Source organism: Lagopus leucura, unplaced genomic scaffold, assembly GCF_019238085.1.
Source record: "Lagopus leucura isolate 7727_CA_CO unplaced genomic scaffold, USGS_WTPT01 Super-Scaffold_741, whole genome shotgun sequence".
NCBI lineage: Eukaryota > Metazoa > Chordata > Aves > Galliformes > Phasianidae > Lagopus > Lagopus leucura.
The window spans coordinates 6,181,249-6,200,414 of record NW_024962256.1 but is presented as its reverse complement, the minus strand read 5'-3'; the positions used below and the strand labels follow the sequence as shown (position 1 = coordinate 6,200,414).

General features: G+C 42.8%; 1 long non-coding RNA gene across 1 annotated transcript; it reads left to right on the top strand.

Moving 5' to 3' along the window:
* Nucleotides 1-1,375: 1,375 nt before the first annotated feature.
* On the top strand, nt 1,376-18,342 carry LOC122175809. Its single transcript, XR_006177509.1, has 3 exons — nt 1,376-1,496; nt 15,095-17,329; nt 17,427-18,342. It is a non-coding gene; the product is annotated as an uncharacterized LOC122175809 (long non-coding RNA).
* The last annotated feature ends 824 nt before the right edge of the window (nt 18,343-19,166 follow it).

The following is a 19,166-nucleotide window of genomic DNA, read 5'->3' as shown; positions in this document are numbered from 1 at the left end:
ATAAAGTGTGGAGGCCACAAATGTATTGCTCATAGCAAATAAGTTCAAATGAGAAGGATGAGCTAATCAGTCCAGGGGGAGGTAAATGAGAGAATTCTGATGATTATAGCTATTTGGAAATCCATGGAGGGAGGATCCCCATGGCTAAGAAACATTTCCACACCTAGAATTTGTGGAGGATGAGGTTTTGGTGGTGACGAGTTCTTTGATGTCTTTTCCTTTCCCCGCCTATATCCAAGCTTCACTTCAGCCTCAACCAGCATCTTGCTCCCAGGTGAGGATAATTCCTAGATTCTGTGGGGAGCTATCAGCCAACTTATTAAAAGCCTGTTTAATTAGTAATGATATTGCATTTTCACAAGGAAAGCATGTACACAAACGTCTGAAGTTGTGAATTGCAGTAACAGGGGATAATCTACAGAGAGACAACAAGGGATATTAATTGCAGCGCCCAGACTTGCCCATGTATTGTGCTTAAAGCCATGCAAGTGATGAGTGTGCATGTGGAATATTTGACTAAAAGCTCTCTTAGGAGAAAACAGAATAAAGCAACAGAAATGAAGAGGGAGAGAAGAAGAGGAAGGACAATTTTCTGACCGTGTCACTGTGTTGATTCAGAGATCAATAATCTTCTGCTGGAGAGGTACTTGCAAAAAAAAGCCAGGAGGTTTCCCTGCATGATGCCATAGCACAAACTTGCACCAGCATTATCTTACAGGTCTGTGCTGCTCATCCTGGAGCCTACATGATACCACACACAGTCAAAATTATGTAGTTCCCAAATGAAGGTCATTTACCCTAATGTCAAATAGAATTTATTTTGTTCCTTGACAAAAAGTGTCCAACTCAGAATAAAGAGACAACAAGAGAAACAAAATGAAGCTGAACAGTGTGTGATATGAAAAACACATCTGAATGCTTTGAACATTTTCAGGCCTGAAGCTGATGTTCCTCTGTGGCAAAGGGAGCTGAAGGGTACCATGGGATCACTGAATCTTTCTCTGCATAAATCACAGCAAAGTCAGAAATGCATGGAGAAGATCTGACCTCAGCAGGGTCTGAGCATCCTCAGCAGGTGGCTCCAGTTGTTAGTGAATTAAGCACAACACCTACACTTCAGCTACTGTTTATTTAGGAAAATCAACATATTTGATGAGAAATATTGTAACAAATTTTTAGCAATAAAATATCTGGATGAGTATTTCCCAGGTTTCTGATATTTTCCCAGTGTTGCAAAGGCTGCATCATTGCTTTCCAGAAATTCTTACTGCTTTGTTTCCAAAATGTCCTGAAAAGATTCATACTTTTTCCTCTCTTCTTATTTACAGTGTGAAGGCCCATCTGTGCTTTCTGCTGCAAGCTACAAAACCAGAAGTTTCCTTGTCCTGGAAAGGGTGATTTTATCCAATATCTTCAAAGGGGAGTGAGCCACGTGACTGTAGGGAAGCAGTCCAACCGACTCATGAGGCGCTCAGCAGAGGGAGATGAGGCACGTGGTAGGTAGTGTGTCAGTCCTGTGGTGATGGAGAGCTTCCCATGGGATCGCACCAGTGCTGATGCTATTGATGAGTGAATGCAGTTGGATGAGTCACAGCTTGTAAGGGAGATCCAGATCCTTGCAGTTATCCATCTCCATCGGTCCTAAAGCCTCAGAGCAGTGTAGGCATATCATGTCCATCGATTGCAGAGGGGCTGAACACCATAACATGTCTCCCTATGGATTCCTGAGCAGATGTCCTGAACTCCAACCTCTGGAAAACAAAATGGGCGACTTTAAGATAACCCAGAAGAGAGGAAAAAGGGACAATGTGAGGTCATCAAGAACAAATAACCACACAGAGCACTAGGCTTGCCCAGGTATACAGCTCACTGAAGCCAAAGAGAAGATCCTTCACGGTTTCAGCAGATCAGACCCAGACTTTTTGGCTGAGCGGGCTGGAGCTCTGCCTGCCTCCTGCCTCCTCCCAGGGTGAGTGCAAAGCAGCCCAGAGACAATAAGGCAAACCCGCCCTTTGATTTAAGCAAGGTTTGGCCAGGGCCCAGTGCAAGCCTCTGATGAGATCCATAGCTGTAAGTGACTTAGCCTGTGTCAGAGTGCAAATGACATCTCCGCCTGCCACGTGCACACCCTGCAACAGTAAAGATGTCATTAGATATTCCACATCTGAGGCAGAACACTTTTGCCAAACCCTGGCCCCATAGAATTTGGCATGACTTACAGAGATTAACCTATTAGTATTTATTATCGTTACTATTTAATATCGTTCTCCAAATTGTCAACGGGGGAGCAGAGAATGCGGGTAACCTGCAGGCCAATGAAATTTCAGGAGGAGAAAACTTCTGAGCTTCTAGAGCTGTTTCTCTCCCCTTGCTTTCCATGGAGCATGCCTGGCTGACTGAGCCATGTGTGGAGCTAGGGTGACAGCCTGTGGCAAAACAGAAGAATTTCAATGTATTAATCCTTTTGATTTCCACTTTCTTTTGATCTTTTCTCCACTTCCTGCTTGTCAGGCCAGACAAAGGTAGTGAAGTTTGGATCGCTACCATCAACTCTGCTTTGAAGGATGGACAGTTGCCAGCCTTTCTCCCCTCTTGTTTTTATCTCCTTATCCATCAGGTTCTGCATTTAACAACAATTTGTTTGACAAGAAGTTCTGTGACATGGGTGCTATTGGAGCCATGTCGTGATGGGGTCTTCTGGTTGGCAGGGAAAAAATCAGCTCTCTCAAGAGCAAGGCAACAGCCTCTACAACGAATATTTCTAATAACACATGAAGCATGATTGAATCCCCTCAAACGTTTATTCTGGGTCAAAGTTTTCTTCTGCTGCTGCTTCTTCCCTTCTTCCTCTTGAGCAGTAGAGGGCTTTATTATTACTATTTTTTAAATCTATATTCTTTCTATACTCTACCCAAATTAATCAAATAAATTTTCTTTAAAGCGACACTAAATGAGTTACAGATGGTTTTGCCCTTTTACAGGTTGCAGAAATCACCCATTACAGTTCTTTTAATTTATCAGTGAGGGAAAATAAGATGGCCTCTTGCTCCCTTGGCAGTAATAATCAGAAACAGTCTATTTGGAGTTTAATTTACCCCAAATACATATTGATATTTGCAATGAGGAATATGTGACCTCTTTGGGAGTCAACGATGGATGGAAGGTGGATAGCTTTCATAAAACCACCTTTAATAAAAAAGAGTGTTATATTGAGTATGTTTGGTGGTGTATTTAGGCATATGGTTTCCATATCAGGAGCTAAGATGGCAAACACATGCTTTACCTTCTGAGTAACCTTTCTAGTGCTCCTCAGTCCTCACAAAAAAGAAAGATACGAGGGAGGTTTTTTGGGTTTGGGTTGTTTTTTTGTTTTTTTGTTTTTTTCTATTTTACAATGCTGATGATATGGAAAAGCTGAAGAAATTTCACAAGGAATGCAAAACTTGTGCTTCTGCTTTTTTGCCTTTTTTTTTTTTTTTTTTTTTTTTCTCCCATGTAAAGAGAGGACAAGATTGAAATCTGCCCATGTGCTCCACCGTGTCCTTTTGGTGGGACCCAAACGGAGACTGATCCTCACCACCTCGGCCAATTCTCACAGTTGGATCCTCTCCTGCAGCTCCTGGCACTGTAACTCCTGCCCAGAAGACAGGAACAGGGACATGCGATAGGGCTTGCTCTGGAGAAGGGCTGCCTTGCTCTGCCAGTGATAAATCTAGTGGTCCCCTTGCTTTTTCATCACTTGCCTAATCCCGTGCCCTTCTTTTCATGTGCTGTAATTGCTCCCAGCTGCTCCCACAGCCCAACTGTGTGGAGATTGTGAATGAGGCCCCGCAGAACAATGGCAATGGCTGCTCCGGGTTGCCTCTGGCTTGTGCCTCCTGCAGTCCACATCTGCCCTGCTGTGTCCCATTTTGGGAGCGGGCTTTTCCCCCTGACCTTGCTCTGTGCTGAGGAGGGTCCTGGGGGGCACAGTGCCCCTGAAACAATAGTATATGTTATGAGAAAAAAGCAAAACAAGGACAACTTTGCCATCGCCAGGGAGAGAGCAGCCCTCAGGTTTTGGTCCTCTTAGGTCCTGAGGGGACCAGAGCCTTCAGCCCTTCACTTTCTAACATGAGTTCTTCCTCCCTTCCCCAACTATTTTTCCACCTGAGAAAGGCTTGGGAAAGAATTTTCCCAAGTTAATTGTGTCCTTCTGGGTTGAATAAGGCGTATCTCATTAGAGGGGGAGAAGGGTTTAATATGAACTTCAAGCTGCTGTCTTAATGCTACAGAAAGGAGATTCCTAATCAGCACAGTATATGTTTTCTACAATTGCTCTTTGACATTCCTTGTCTTTCCTGGCTAATTTCAGTGAAGAAAAACTGTGGTGAAATGTTCCAGTGTGTTTTCATAGGAGCAGAAAAAAAACCTTTTTGTTTATAAATGCAGGGTTATTTAAATGATCCAGAGGATCAGCTGTTTTCACAGGTCCACTGCTGAAATGTAGTACTATTTTTCTTTCTGAAATGAGGCTTCAGCCAGGGAGCAGCTCTGGGAGGCAGCACAGGAAAGCGGTCCCATCTCACATTGTGACAGCTAGACCAAGTTATTTCAGATTAAAACACCTGGTTTCACAGTACCTTGAATGCCCAATCTATTTTTGAAACTCAAGATTATTCAAGGCAGACTTTGACTTTTAAGCTCCCAATTTCTAGAGGTGACACCGCCACAGCTGTTAAAGAGGTGGCATTTGCCACCCTGCCCCACACTCAGTGTGTGAAGTTTGTATTAATGTTTTATCCAGGTACAAAGGCATCTGAAGGATTTTAAGTGCAATCCTTCCACAGGAATGGCTTGAACACACCTCCAGACAGCAGGAAGTGCTTGTTACTAGCAGCTGAGGATGGCTTGCTGAAAGGCTGTCAGCATTTTCTTATGAGAGAGAACATTACATACACTTAGTGAGTACATGTGCATATGTATATGTATATTTCTAATGTGTACACAATGTTGTTTCTTGGTATTTATTTGAGGAAGGCTAGGGTGTAGTGGGCAGTTCTTGCTGAGTCAGTTCTTATTTGCTCTCACATTCTGCTGTTTATGTGAATGCTCGCACTGCATGGGGGAAGAGTATGTCCTTCGAGGACAAGAAACCTCCTAAGTCCTAATGGAGCCAAACAGAGAGGAAACAGGACAAGAAGGACACATAGGTCCAGATGAGTGCTACAGAAATGACCCAAGGGTTGGAACACCTCCATACAAGGACAACCTGAGAGAGCTGGGGCTGTTCAGTCTGGAGAAGAGAAGGCTCTAAGGAGACCTAAGAGTGCCCTGTCAATATGTAAAGGGAGGCTTTACATACTGAAAGCCTGGGATATACTGAAATACTGGGAATACTGAAAGAAGGGGATAGACTTTTTAGCAGGGACTGTTGTGATAGAAAAGGGAAATGGTTTCAAACTGAAAAAGAGGAGGTTTAGATTGGATATATATATATATATTTATAATAAGAGCAGTGAAGCGCTGGCACAGGTTTTCCAGACAGGTGGTGGACATCCCATCCCTGGAGACATTCAGTGTCAGTCTGGACGAGACTCTGAGCACCTCATTTGGCTGCAGGTGTCCATTGCAAGAGAGTTGGACCAGATGGCCTTGAGATCCGCCTTCCAGCTCAAGGCATTCTATGATTCTATGATTATTCTCACAGTTTCAGGATCTCTGCCTATAAGATGCCTGTGTGCCACCTCACCTTATTCTTGCAATGTGGTCTTGTATTTTTTACTCAAAACACCTCTCTGCAAGTTTTTATTATTTGTTCTTGAGGTAGTACAAAAAATATCTCCTTTTTTTTTTTTCCCCCTCTTCCTGAGCACTTTTTTAAAGAGGGCAGTTTTATTTCTTGCCCTGAACCTAGTCTCACAGGAGGGGCAGGAAGGAACATGCTCGCCTGTGTGTCCTATCCCCACTCTCCACTGTCTCATTTTGTCACTGGTGCAGTTTCTCTTCTGCTGGATGACATGTGAAGGCCATGTGTGTCCCAGAAGACCATCTGAACACAGAAGCACTTCTTTGGCTCAAGTGGGACATGTCTCTGCACATCACACATTCCCTGTTAGGAATCAGGTCAATGTGCACCAAACTGGAGAAACTCCTAAAGTTGCAGATCATGCCCTTTGCTACAAGGCTGCCATCTCCTTTCCCTTTCAAAACAGCTGAAACATATGAAATAGCAGCTGTTGAACATATTCTCCCTTTACACAGCGTTTTTCCAGTGAAAATTGGATTGATTAGTACCCATTTGCCAGGTTCTGCTGCATTATGACAATAACACATGGCATCATTTCAAACCAGGTGGGACTTTCTTTAAAACAATATTTGGTGACAAAATAAATAAATAAATAAATAAATAATGCAGTTTTAGCTATGCAAAATTCATTTTAATATGCATTTCCCACAGCCCTGCTGTGAGATGCATCTTCTAAGTGCAGTACATCAGCTCAGGTCAGCAGTTAGACTCGGTGATCCTTATGGCTCTCTTCCAACTTGGGATATTCTACGACCCTATGATTCTGTTGCTGCGCTCACAGACCGTGTGCAGCAGCCATCTGCAGCCTGACCTTCTCCTCCTGCCCCATCATGACGTCCACCTGACCTGGAGCAACCCCCCCCAGCCCTATACCTCACAGCCCCATCACACTGCATCCCAGTGCACCGCGGTGGAAGGCAAGGGAGGGGCTTCAAAGGCGCTGGTCTCACAATGGAGTTGGAGTAAGTAGCTGCTGACAGATTTATAGGCTCCAGTCCAATTAAAGTGCTGTTTATTGCTTTTAGAAGGGGCCTGTTTGTTTCTAATTTTAGAAGTAGGTTGGGGAAGTGACTAGAATTGCGAGTATGGGACCTGAGATTTTTCACCAGGGCTGCTGCTGCTATTAATCAATAGGTGTTGTTGATAATTATTTAGCCTGAGATCTCAACCCACCGTGGCAGGGCAGAAATTCAGGGCAGCACCCAAACAGCATTGAAAGCAGCTTTGCTTTGTCCCCTGCCCTGCTACATCTGTTGACTTCGGTGTGTGTTTGACCAGCCACTTTCTAAAGAGCTCCCCTTGTCCCCCATGCATCTCTTCTGCTCTCTCAAGTTCATTCATTTTATGTGCTCCTTTTAAAGAGAATAAAAAGCATGCTTGGTGTGGATGATTGTCCTTATCTCTGGCCAGCAGTGATAGGAACCTTGGGCCAGTTGCCAGAAGGAAGTGGAGAAATAACAAATTTTGCCTGAGAGATGAAATCAGAGCTGGAATCAGGATTCCTGTGTTGTGCCCATAATTCTGTGCAGTTCTGCTGTACAGTGGTGGGAAGCCCCTTTGATGTCAGTTTCCCACTGTCTAGAAAAGCTGCAATATAAAGTTACTGTAAAACTTGGTTATTTGTTTGTGCGGTACTTTGAGAGCCGCTGGTGAAAGGCGCTGGATAACTGCATGGTTCCCTGTGGTTTGTAAAACATGCATTGATCACCATTTACCAGAAGGCAATGACAGTGGGTATTTAACAGACAGAGGCTCGACCCGGACACAGCACACTCACATTTCCAGGTTCTGGGGAAGTTTATGTCCTGAATGTGCATCCAAGCCCAGCACCCATGCAGAAGACAGAAGGAAAACCACATCGCAGTATGCCAGCCTTGGGATAGGGAGGTCCCATCCCCTGCCATTGGAGTTTGATCTGAAACTGGGGCATCCCGTAAGACCTCATCTTGGATGGAGACAGCCAGAGCCCAGTGAGCCTAACCTTTCCTTCCCCTGCTCTGAGCCATCTGCAATAATCCTTTAGCTGTGGACTGAAGACATAAGAAATAAACTACAGTAAAAAAGATAAAAGGGAGCATAAATCAGTTTCTGTGGTAGCTGAGGCTTGAAGTATGCCTAAATATCACTTAGACTGCACACTGTTTGGGCAGTGTGCCATCCTTTTATTACTTACCCATGTACAGGAGATTTCATTGACAATCTGTTAAAAAAATATATATATATATCTATATCTATTTTGGCCGAATCTAGAAACTTTTTAGCAGAAAACAAGAATATTTGATCTGAAACTGTTTTTTTTTCCCCCAAAACTGAATTTTTTTCTTTTCAAAAACAAGTAGAGGAAAGCAGGTTGTTTGGTTTTAATTTTCATAAAAGCAACACTTTTCTCCTTCTTCAAGGCAGTCTTTTGTCTATAGTTAATTTTTTTTGTCTATGTCTAACATACAGCATCTCCTTAGAAACCTATCTGCCATAAGCAGGATTATTACGGAAAAATAGAAGTGTGTAGGAAGGGAGAATATAATCTCACGTTTTTCTTTTATCCTAACAGACAGCCTCAGTGGGCTAATAGCCAAGAAGGTAGAAATATTAAAGCCCCCTGCACAGACCACAGCAGATGGAAAAGATCTGAGTTGGGCAAAATGTTCCTTGCTGAAAGTTGCTCTGTTACATGAAACCATTTCAGGAGAGCAGAGCATCAGGAAAGGAGCATCATGCCTTTCGGACACATTTTTGTGATACTTCAAAGGAATTATTTGCAGCGTCAGTGATGTATATTGCTTCTAGCACTCTGAAAACTTTCCTTCTCAAATGAGGGTTGGTCCTGTGGATCACTCTTAGGAGAGTATCTAAAATCAGGCCATTCTGCTGGAGCAGAAGACAGAGCTGCAGTTGGAAGAAGGTAGAGAACATGGGGGAATGGAAGCCCCAAGGGGCTTTGCTTGGTTGGCAGTGTCCCACTGCTGCCCTGTGATTCCCAAGTAGTTTGGAAAGACCTAATATGGAGGTGCAGAGCACCACCGGGCTTTTTGGTAGGGACAAAGTTTCTAGGAACCTCTCACCAGCTGTCATTTAAATAGACAGTAGGCAGGAGGAGAGTCATACAGAGTTTTTACTGGTTTAGGTATCCTTCAGCATTATCAAGGCAACTGCATTACTTCATGGAATGACTGGTCTTGTATTCATCAGATGAATGCTAATATTCATAAACTTCTTCCTAGTAACTCTTATTATAGAATATGATGAAAATAATAAATATTTTGAAGGAGCTTCCAGGACATCATTCGGGCTCCACTACTGACTCACTCTGCAACCCTGAGTGAGTCTCTTAATGCCAGATACCTCCTGTTTCCTCTCTGATGAATTAACAAATGCAAAAAGACTAAGAAAAAGGAGAAAGCAGTTACATCTGTAGATAATTGGAGCTTATTTTCAGACCCGTTGATGCCAATAGCCCACAGTCAATAGGTCATGTGTAGAATCATGGAATCATTTACGTTGGAAAAGACCTCTAAGATCATTTAGTCCAACTATCCACCTACCTCCAGTACTGCCCACTAAACCATGTCCCTTAGTACCACATCTACAAAACACTTCCAGGGGCAGTGACTCTACCACCTCCCTGGGAAGCCCTTTCTAGTGCTCGATCAGTCTTCTGGAGAAGAAGATTTTCCTAATATCCAACCTGAAAGGAGAATTTGATAGACTCCCAAAACTGAATACCAGAGGCTGCTGATACACTGAGCCATTGGAGTAATCACATTTTAAGTAAAATACAGATTTTTTTCAGTGCTTATAAATAGTAGGACTAGGAATACAAGAGTTCTAGCTCATAGAAAGCAACTCGATACATGGTTCATACCTCAAGCTTTGCTGAGCATAATCTCAACGTGGCACAAGTCTGCTGGTAGGTAATTGCAGGTATAGTTGTGACTACCTGTAAAGCTGTATGAGAATTGCTAAGTCACAGCCTGATCCAATGACTGAGCACCTGGTGAAGGGACACAGCCAGTCCCAGTAGCACAGGTAAAAACAGGTTCCACCCCTCTCTAAGCCTCATTTAAAGACTGGCTGCGACAGGAGAAGGTTCTTCACCAGGAGATCCTTTGGAGTATTCAGTGGGCCCTGATCTTTGGCATGGGTAAGTAAGTCTTTTAAGTAAGTCTTTCTTTCTTTAACTGGGTTTTGACAATCACACTTTTTTTGGGTAACTTAGGACTGGTTATTTGCTATTGCCTTTACCTCCAGAAGCAGTCCTGGTCAAAATCAACTGTGGGTGAACTGTATATCTTTCCACCAAATACCAGGGAGTATTGTTTATAAGTCTCTCCACAGCCCTAGTGAGGAAGAAATGGGAAAAAAAAAATCTCTCTCTTTAATAGAAAGAACTCAGTAGGCAGATAAGAAAAGTTTTCCTGGGAACCAGAGGCTGACCTGGGCAGGCACAGAGCTGTAGGATCAACTACTCCAAGCCTGCACCATGGGCTGGTGGGCAGGGGTGCAGCTTCTTTTGCCTGGTGTAATAATGCTGAACCAAATTGGAAACAGGGTGAGTTTTCTGAGTGAATTTGAAACTGGAGTATTTTCTTCATGTGGAAAAAAAGCTGGTTTTTGTGGGCAGGACCAACGTTCTGGCAAAAGGGAAGTATGCTGTCTGTAGTCAGGCTCAGCAGAGATTAATGAAACCTGATTAAAAAGACTCACAAAAACAAAGTGATTCCATGCCTTTCCTTCCTACCCAGCTGCTATCCACCTTCTCTGGCACATTTAGTCTCTCTCTTTCTTACACATGAAAGAAATACAGCTCTGTGCATCAGCCTGTTGGATATTTTGGGTACTGCCACAAGAAATGAAAGCCATAAATATATATATGTCTGTTTGTGTATTAAATATCAGGAAGATTGGTAAAGATTTCAGAAAAACACGTTGACATTTGGCCTAATAAAATAGTGTAAATAGTTTTTCCTTTCTGCTTTGACTTAGCAAAATCTTGCATGAAAAGCTCAGAGAAGAAGTATTTCATTTTTCTTGAAGGGAGGCAGGAAACTATTAACAAACAGTGCAGGAGCACAATATCCTGATACGATCTTTAAAAATTATCTCATAAGGGCACAAAAACGTGAGATCTGTAAATTAATACTAAACTTCTAGAATCACAAATGCTCTGCAAGGAACCAGCCTCTCTTAAGCAGGATGCAGACTAGATGACCTTTAAGTGCCCCTTCCAACTCAAACAATTTTTTGCTGCTATAGTATCCATGTCATGTGGTTTTAGTGGGCGATATTGGTGGTAGGTAAATGGTTGGACTAGATGACTTTGGAGGTCTTTTCCAACCTCAATGATTCCATGATTCTTGCCAAACTATGATATCATGTTGTCAGCTCTCACCATTCATGCTACGTGTAAGGCTTTTCTTAATTCTTCAGCTGCTGGAAGCATGCAATAAGAAGTCTCAGATTTCGGTTTTTAAAGTAAAAATTTTAAAAGTAAAAATATCTTGAAAATATAGTAGAGATGGTAATTGCCAGCAAGCTATCAGCTCCCAACAAGGGCATAGAGAATAGCTCTTGAAACCTCACCAGAGCCACCATTCTGATGTCCCAAAGCTCCCAGTGCCTGCTGTGCTGTTGCCAGCACCTTGCGAGCAGCTCCCAAAATAGGTTGTCTGGGGCTCACTGCATGCAGTCCCAGCTCATTGCTGAAAGCCAGGCTTCTGCAGGGGGTGCAAACTGTGTTTTATCAGCCTAGTAACTGGGAGGGTCTAAACCTCCCATGTTGCAACTTAGTTGTGAGGGCCCTCAGCACAATCCTGTGGCAAACTGGGGGAAAGATAATAAAATTAAATTTACTATTGAAATAAAAGACAGAAGGCACAGTGGTTTTATTCACTAAAACCATCCGCTCCTCAGCTTACTGGAAGTTATTGTTGTGCTGCCAGTTTGCCATGGAACAGATGGACCAGATGCCATTGGAGTCTTTGGCTGGGGGAGCTGGTGGTTTGTTTTCTATAGGCTCTGGAGATGATGTTGAGTGTTGCAGAAGCCTGAGACAAGATAGAGGGTGTGAAATCAAAGATGTCAGTAGTGTCAACATGTAACTGGAAGGGGTTCGAGAAGGTTTGGAGTTCTTAGGCTTGAATCTGTGGGAGCCAGGTTTTGAGGAGTCAGAAAGGAGTAGGGGTAGGAATGACAGAAAAAATAAACAGGTAAAAAGCATTTTAACTGTGGTAGAGCTGAGCTGCTTTGCCTGGGAAAAGCACGGAGAATTACAATGTGATGTTTGGGACAAGATTGTTCTGTTCCCTCTGTCCACTTACCAAAAAAGGAGGTGAGGGCTTACAGAGAGGTAAGGGATCAGAGCCCATAAAGGAAGCAAGACTGAGGAAATATCCCAGATTTTATCCTGAAAGGCAGCCCTAAGTACTGCATGCACTGAGCAGGCTGCTGGGTCCAGCTGACTGCATAAAATGGGGCATCCGCTGTGGTTGGCTGCTCCAGCATAAACACATGGCCTGGACAGGGGTGGCAGGAGAAAAGCTGCTTTTGTGTTGTCTGCAACAAACGTGTACACAGACAGCTACTGGGAGGCAGTGGAGGACAGCTGTCCGCTTGGCAGAGGTTGATGTAAATCAGGAGGGCTCTGCTATTAGTGCTGAGCTGGCTTGCAGCAGCTGAGGCCTTAGCTGAGCCACTGAAGTGGTAAATAGTGCTGACAGCGAGTTGTGGCTTTGACAACCTTAAATGAACTCCATGAAGTGCTCACTTCTGAAGAGAATGTTGTTGAAACCTGGAAATGAGGCTCTCAAAGGTTTAACAGATTGGTCTGTTGTAGAGGGTTTGTTTAGAAACCAGATGCAGAGGATTGCAGCATCGCCTCACATGGCAGGGCAACAGCATCCTGCTCCTTTGTGCTGCAGTGGAGAGCAAACTCACAACCCATGTCAGCACAACAGTGAGCTGAGGTAGGGTGATGGTGCACAGTTCAAGTGAATGGAAGATGATGACAAGCTGAAACCTATCTGAATAATTGAGAAACGTTGGTGTTGTTGCATTCCTGGAAATAAAACTGGCACACGTTCTGCAGAAATCGCAAAGTGGTGGGAACAATTGATCATGGTGGGGCTGGGTAGAGAAATAGAGCCATCTCTTGTGGGTTTGAGCAACTTGCAGCCTGCTTCAGTAAATGAGTGGGCAGTGGCAGAAGACCAGCATAAATAAGAGCAGCACTAGCAGCTGAGTTTGGACCCATAGATTGGGCTGGAGGCATGGACCTGGCTGGGCTGTGGGATCTGATATAGGGTGTGGGGAGGCTGCAGCTAATCCAGAGGAACAGATGTGTACCCAGCTCACAGTTGGTGACCATTGTAAGTTTTGGGTTAGATTTAGCAAGAGGACACTCATGCCTAGATTTTTTTGGGGGGGTTCTTGGTAAGATATCCCAGGATTGCATCTCTAATGGAGAGTTAATATTCCTCTAGTCTCTCCCTGTCTTGGAACATCAATACTGCAAGCTCGGAACTGTCAGCTGGAACTGCAGGACACCAACTGCATTTCTCTGTTCCTGAGACTTGGGGACAGCCCTCAGGGTTGTGACAAAGTAGACACAACTGAGGTGACCACCTTTAATCTTCTTGGTGAGTAATTCCCAAACTCAGAACATCTGCACCATGCAGGCACCAATGGCTTTTTGCTGTAACATCCCTTGGGATGAGAGATCATGGGCACTGAGTTGGCTCACAGACCTCAACAGTTCTCTTCAGCATGAATTTGGAGTGATGAAGAACCAGAAGTTGTGCATCACCAGGCTCCTGTGCTGTTTGTCCTGTCTGCAAGCCCAGGCTCCTCCTGTAACGTTTGGGATGGTTCTTCCTTGTAGAGAGCATGGGACCAGAATCAGCCATGAATATCATGTCAAGATGCTCACACTCAAGGTGGAGTTGAGGCCTGCAGGAAATGGGGAAAACTGTGAGATTCTACCTGGAAGAAGCTTTCTTCAGATGAGTCTGGCAAGAGGCTCAGTGAGGAGCTGCAAGGACACCAATGGGAAAAAGCAGAATTGGGCAGGCTCCTGGAAGGCTGGGAATGGTGGGCATGTCAAATCACTTGCTAAGAGAGCCCCAGAGTGCTGTGAGAGTTGTGAAAAAGGCAGAAACACCACTGATATCAACTAGTTCTCAGCTGGTTCTGTCAGAGAAAATAAAAATGTAGAAGCCTAACTAATCCATAGCACTTAGTTTCTTACCTAATCTTTACTCTCTTTAAAATAACAGCAAAAAATTCATGAGAAAAGGTTATTTTGCTAGTCAGAATCAGAAGCAAGTAAATTTTCTGCTGTGCTTGACTCCAGTATTGGTTCATTCATTGCCACAGCCTTTGAGAAAGGAACTGAAAAAGAGTCTGGCTGCTTAGAATCACAATAGTGTTGATGGACACATTCCTCTATCATATTAAGGCTCCTCATCATCCCACATTCAATTCTTGGCCAGATCCAGCAAAGGACAGAGGCATCTGTGCGAAGAATTTCAATAGAATTCCAGAGAATTACAATGGAATTACACAACAGCACAGATAATAAAATTTGTGAGTTATTACGATTTATATTTCTGTGGGTTCCAAAAAAACAATCCCAGTGTAAATACCCCAAAAAAACCATTGGAGTCCACTCTCAAAAGAAAAAAAAAAAAAAAAAAGAACAGATCTTCTCAGTGTATTTTGTTTGTTCACCAACCATTCAAAAACCAGTGCTGTTCAGACATGCTGAAGGCACATTATTCCTACCTGGGAGAGGTTATGTGCTGGAGATCTAAGGCAGAGAAGAGCTATAAGGCTGGAGAGAAGGTGATGGACGAGGTTTCATTCAGTCTGCAGTATCTATGGGATGAGAACTGTCTTTTCTCCTCTGTTTATGCCATCCACAGCACAATTGAGGCCTTAGGCTTTTAAGGCTTGACTACAGTACAAACTATAAACACCAATAACACAATAAGGTCTCAGATATTTTAAGGTTGGTTGTCTGGAGCACACTATTATGCATCCATCATGTGGCAGTGTGAACACATGCTCTCTGTGCCTAAAATTAGAGTTTTTCTCAGTGTGTTCTAAAAGCTGTTTGCTTTTCAATTGCAGCGTGCAGTTACAATGACATGTAGATGATCCCTGTGTATATTGATAGTGTTTTTCAGACTGCAAGTGTGTTTACTGCAGGGGAATCATAAATATATTTCATTTTGTTTGCTGCAGCTTTATGCTGTATAAGGACAGAAACATTTATTTGATTATGAAACCCTGTTTTTGTATTTTTTCCAGATTTCTTGTTGACATGAAGAGTCTGTCTTTTGTTTTCCCACACTGTTGGAGGATGGTAGCAAAAACATTAATGGATGTGGATCAGCAACATCACTCACAGATGGGAGAGGAGGAAGAATATCCTGCCCTTCACTATTGAAGTTTAATACCAACTTGCTGACCAGTCCATGGCACTCATATTCCTGTCAGCAGATGTGGATTTTCCAGCAGCAAATAAGCCACTAATGTACAAAGTCCTTCTCAGTATGATGTAACACTTGACCAACCCAAGCCAAAAAATGAAGTCAACTCATGCAAGTTAAAGTATCACATCAGGCCAAAGAGCTTTGTCTTTCTGTCATCCAGCAAGGACTGTGTATGGGGGACTCTTCTGTGTATGTGTTACAAACTATTGTTGGTCACTTTAACAGAGTAAGAAACCAGAAACATCATGGAGGTCAAGTACGAAGTGCTGCAAGCCTTCAAATGCAGAGGTCAAGCATACAATGAAAACAAAGCAAAGTTGTAATGCTAGTTGCAAGCTGCATAGATAATCAATATCAGAATGTGATTCCTTTTAATCAAGAGTTATTTTAGATGGCATCAGAGGAAAAACAACAACAACAACAACAAAAAAAAACCACCAAAAACAAAAACAAAAAAACCTGTAAATTTGCTAGTTGGAAGTTGAAATCTGTAGCTGGTAGCAGGCTCCCAGGAAAGAAGTAGATTGCATGCAGTAAGAGTAATGTTCAGCAACAAGTTCACAGCAGTTAGCTCACCAGGGAGATAAAAGTTCATACTAAGGTAATTCTTGTGAGTTCTTTTATATGCTCAAAGAAGAACAAGGATATTGAAGTGCCCTATCTGGAGGATTCTCTCCATGACACAGCATTCATGAATGATAGCTCCCAACAGCTATCCTAGGGCTAGCAAGATGGAAAGGTAACTATTTCCCAGAACTTGAATGGTTTTCCCCCCGAAAAAGTATTTGAGCAACTGTTCTTTTGCATAAAACTGTCCTCAGCTGAGGTGAGGTGGGTTACTGTTGTAGCAGTATGTGTGTATATACAGTTTTTTTACCTAAGTTTTTTGACATCTCTGAGTTGCCTCTTGCAGCCTCAGCCCATCCTTTGCTGCAGGCAGGGTGCTGGGTGAGCCATTGGGCTGCAGTGTGCAGTCACTCTGTTTTTTCCTGTTCACTGTGGATGCTGTCGGTTGGCACGTGGAGGCTCTCTGTTGATGAATGAGTGCAGTGAAGCAGATGGGATGGAAACAGAGATGTTCTTGACATTCAATCAGATTGTAATGAGCAGTTTTTTTTGTTGCCAATGGGCTGAAACATGCCCATTTCTTAAAAGCTGTTCTTTTTTTCGCTGATGCGACCCCAAGTGACAGCTCCCTCTCCTGAGATTTCCTCCGACTTGATTTATGGAGTCTGAATTCCAGCTGCATGCTACTTGGGGCACAGACTGTGTGATGTTCCATGTGAGGTGCCCAGACAAAACGACAGCTTTAAAATATCATAAAGCAGCCCCAAAAAGACTTGTCAGAGCTGGAGGGGACAGATCCATTGCTTGCAGGCAAGGGGAAATGAAGAAATGCAGGAGTTTTGTGCTGTAGGAAAATCTCCAGCTAAACTGTTTTCTCCCATGTATGATTGCCTACTCTGAGCCTATTCAAGGAGTCTTTGGGAAAATACCTAAGAGGATTTTTCCTTTCAGATTAAGTGATTTCTGGATGATTTTACCCACAGCACATCAGCAGGGGGTGAATTTAGCTGCACTTTGCCTGCACCAGTGAAAGAGAGTCTCATTCTTTTCAAAATCATCCACTAAATTAAGACATGAACGTACATTACACTGAACCTATTTAGCTTATTAAAGGCTCCTCTCTCAGATCATTTCCTTCTGTGTGTGTCTTTACATCACAGGCTCTTCTGTTTATAATTTCCAAATTTAGGGAAAAAAAAGATCTTTTAAAGGAGTTACCCTCAGCATTCAGCAGTCAGAAACTGTATGTACAGTAGTCAGCCTGAAATAGAAAGATGAAAGACCTCGCTGTGCTCAGTTAATGCAGTAAAGATCACTCTTTAGCTCAAATATAGTATGAGGTGAGTGCCACAATTAACAAGGAGTAAGAACCAAAATGCAATGTCAATTTCTGTTTTGTTGTGTTGAATGAATTACTAGGATCTTCATGCTCTGGAACTTTGGCTAGGATCCTTCTACTCTCCCGAGGAAAATAAAATGTTTGGTAAGTGCCAGTTCCTTTGACTGCCATTGTTTTCACTGGCTTTGGGAACAGACCCTTATTTTTGCTTTACTTCTAATTCTCTTTTTCACCCTTCTAGCTAATGAATAGAGTGATGCAAGAAATCTGCAAAGCAATACTGAAAGGATGCTGCACTGAAGGAAAACAAGGAAGCTACAAAAGCTACAGGAAACTCATTTTTTGAGGACAAAATGGAAAAACATTCTACAGGAATGTTTTCCTTGTTGGCCTGCAAGCCAATTTGAGTGATTTGGGTATGGGAAGCTGTGGGGTGGGCAGGTAACATGGGCCATGAGTGCTCTTTTTCTTCACCTGTCTATAGATATCGAGCTTTTCTGCTGTTATGGGGCTGAGATTCCCAAATACTTTCATTGAGATTTTGTGCTGCTCAAACCTATTCTGGTCAGAAAGACATTGCCACCTCCACTGCAGAGCCCAGAACTCCACTTAAGATATCATGATATAAAGTTTATAATCTGCAGATAGTCCAGAAATTAGGCCCCTTCCAGCAGTTCCCATTGATGTGATGAGAAAGTGTGACTTGTTTTGCATTCCTTAAGCACCTGCTTTACATTCGTTGGGTAGAATTTAAAAAGAGCTCTCCAGGCCTATAAATGATGATGGGTGTCAAACAGCCTTGCTAGCACCCTGCCTACCTGCAGTGTGAAGTGGAGCCTTCCTAATCCTGCTCCCAGCTCCTCACCTGCAGCAGCGTGTATGGAACAGGAGAGCCAGGAGCTGGGCTCCTATTGCAGCTGCAGAGAAAGGGCTTTGCCCTGGACGTCATCTGCAGCACTTTGTATTTAGGGACCTTGCTTTAACTTTTTACTTGTTTTTCCTTTCTTTTTTTCCCCCCCTTTTTTTTTCCCAGCTACACTCCTGTCAAATCCCAGTTTCCATATGAAGGTTTGCACCAAGTTGAGTGAAAGCAATTAGGTAATCTGTTTGTAACAAAATACTTTTCTTTTGCTTTAGTAAACTTAGTGCTTCCCTGTAAAAACAAACTCTTTAATTACTCAGGTGTGACTACTCACCATATTAAATCACCATACTACCTCAGCATAATAATACAGTTCTTTACAATTTCATTTTAGAATCGCTCTTCTTTTGCTGACATTTAATTTTGCACAGGAGTAACACTATCATAAAAGAGCCCAGGTGCAAAAATATTATGTTTTTAGTAATGATGTACTGTCCATTACTATTAAAAACTAGAAAAGCTATCAGTGCTGCTTCATATCAACTGGGATTACTTAGCTTACATGTTTAAGAGGAATCATTTAAGAGCTCTATTGCAGCACAGGTGCCTGTGCACCTCTTCTACACCTGGCCATTTGACAATATACTTTCATATGTGAGGTTTCAAACTTTCCCACAGGTAAATATTTTTTTAATATTTCTGCTCAAAATGGCAAACACAAAGTTTTTGCAGTAGGGAAGAGGAAGGGCAAGAATGAGTTGCGTGTTTAGTGAATGCCGTTTGTAGAGGTTTGTATCCTTAGCTTTTTGGATGATGATTTGCCTTCCTGAGGCTCTTCTGACAGGAGAAATTACAACTGTAGTTGCTTGCAGTTCTGTCTTCATTTGCTGTGGTATTAATTCTTTGTAATAGAACTAGAAAGACGTTCAGCTTCTCTGAAAACTACAGCAAGACATGCTAGAAATAATCTCTCCAACCTTCAACAGTGCAGTTCAGCAATCAGGTAACCAGTAGCTAAGAGGCTAGATATATACTTCCACACATGGAGAAACATAACCTCCAGGGAATGATTTGTGTCATTCTGATGTAGGTTTTTTTTATAGAGTAGAAAACACCTGC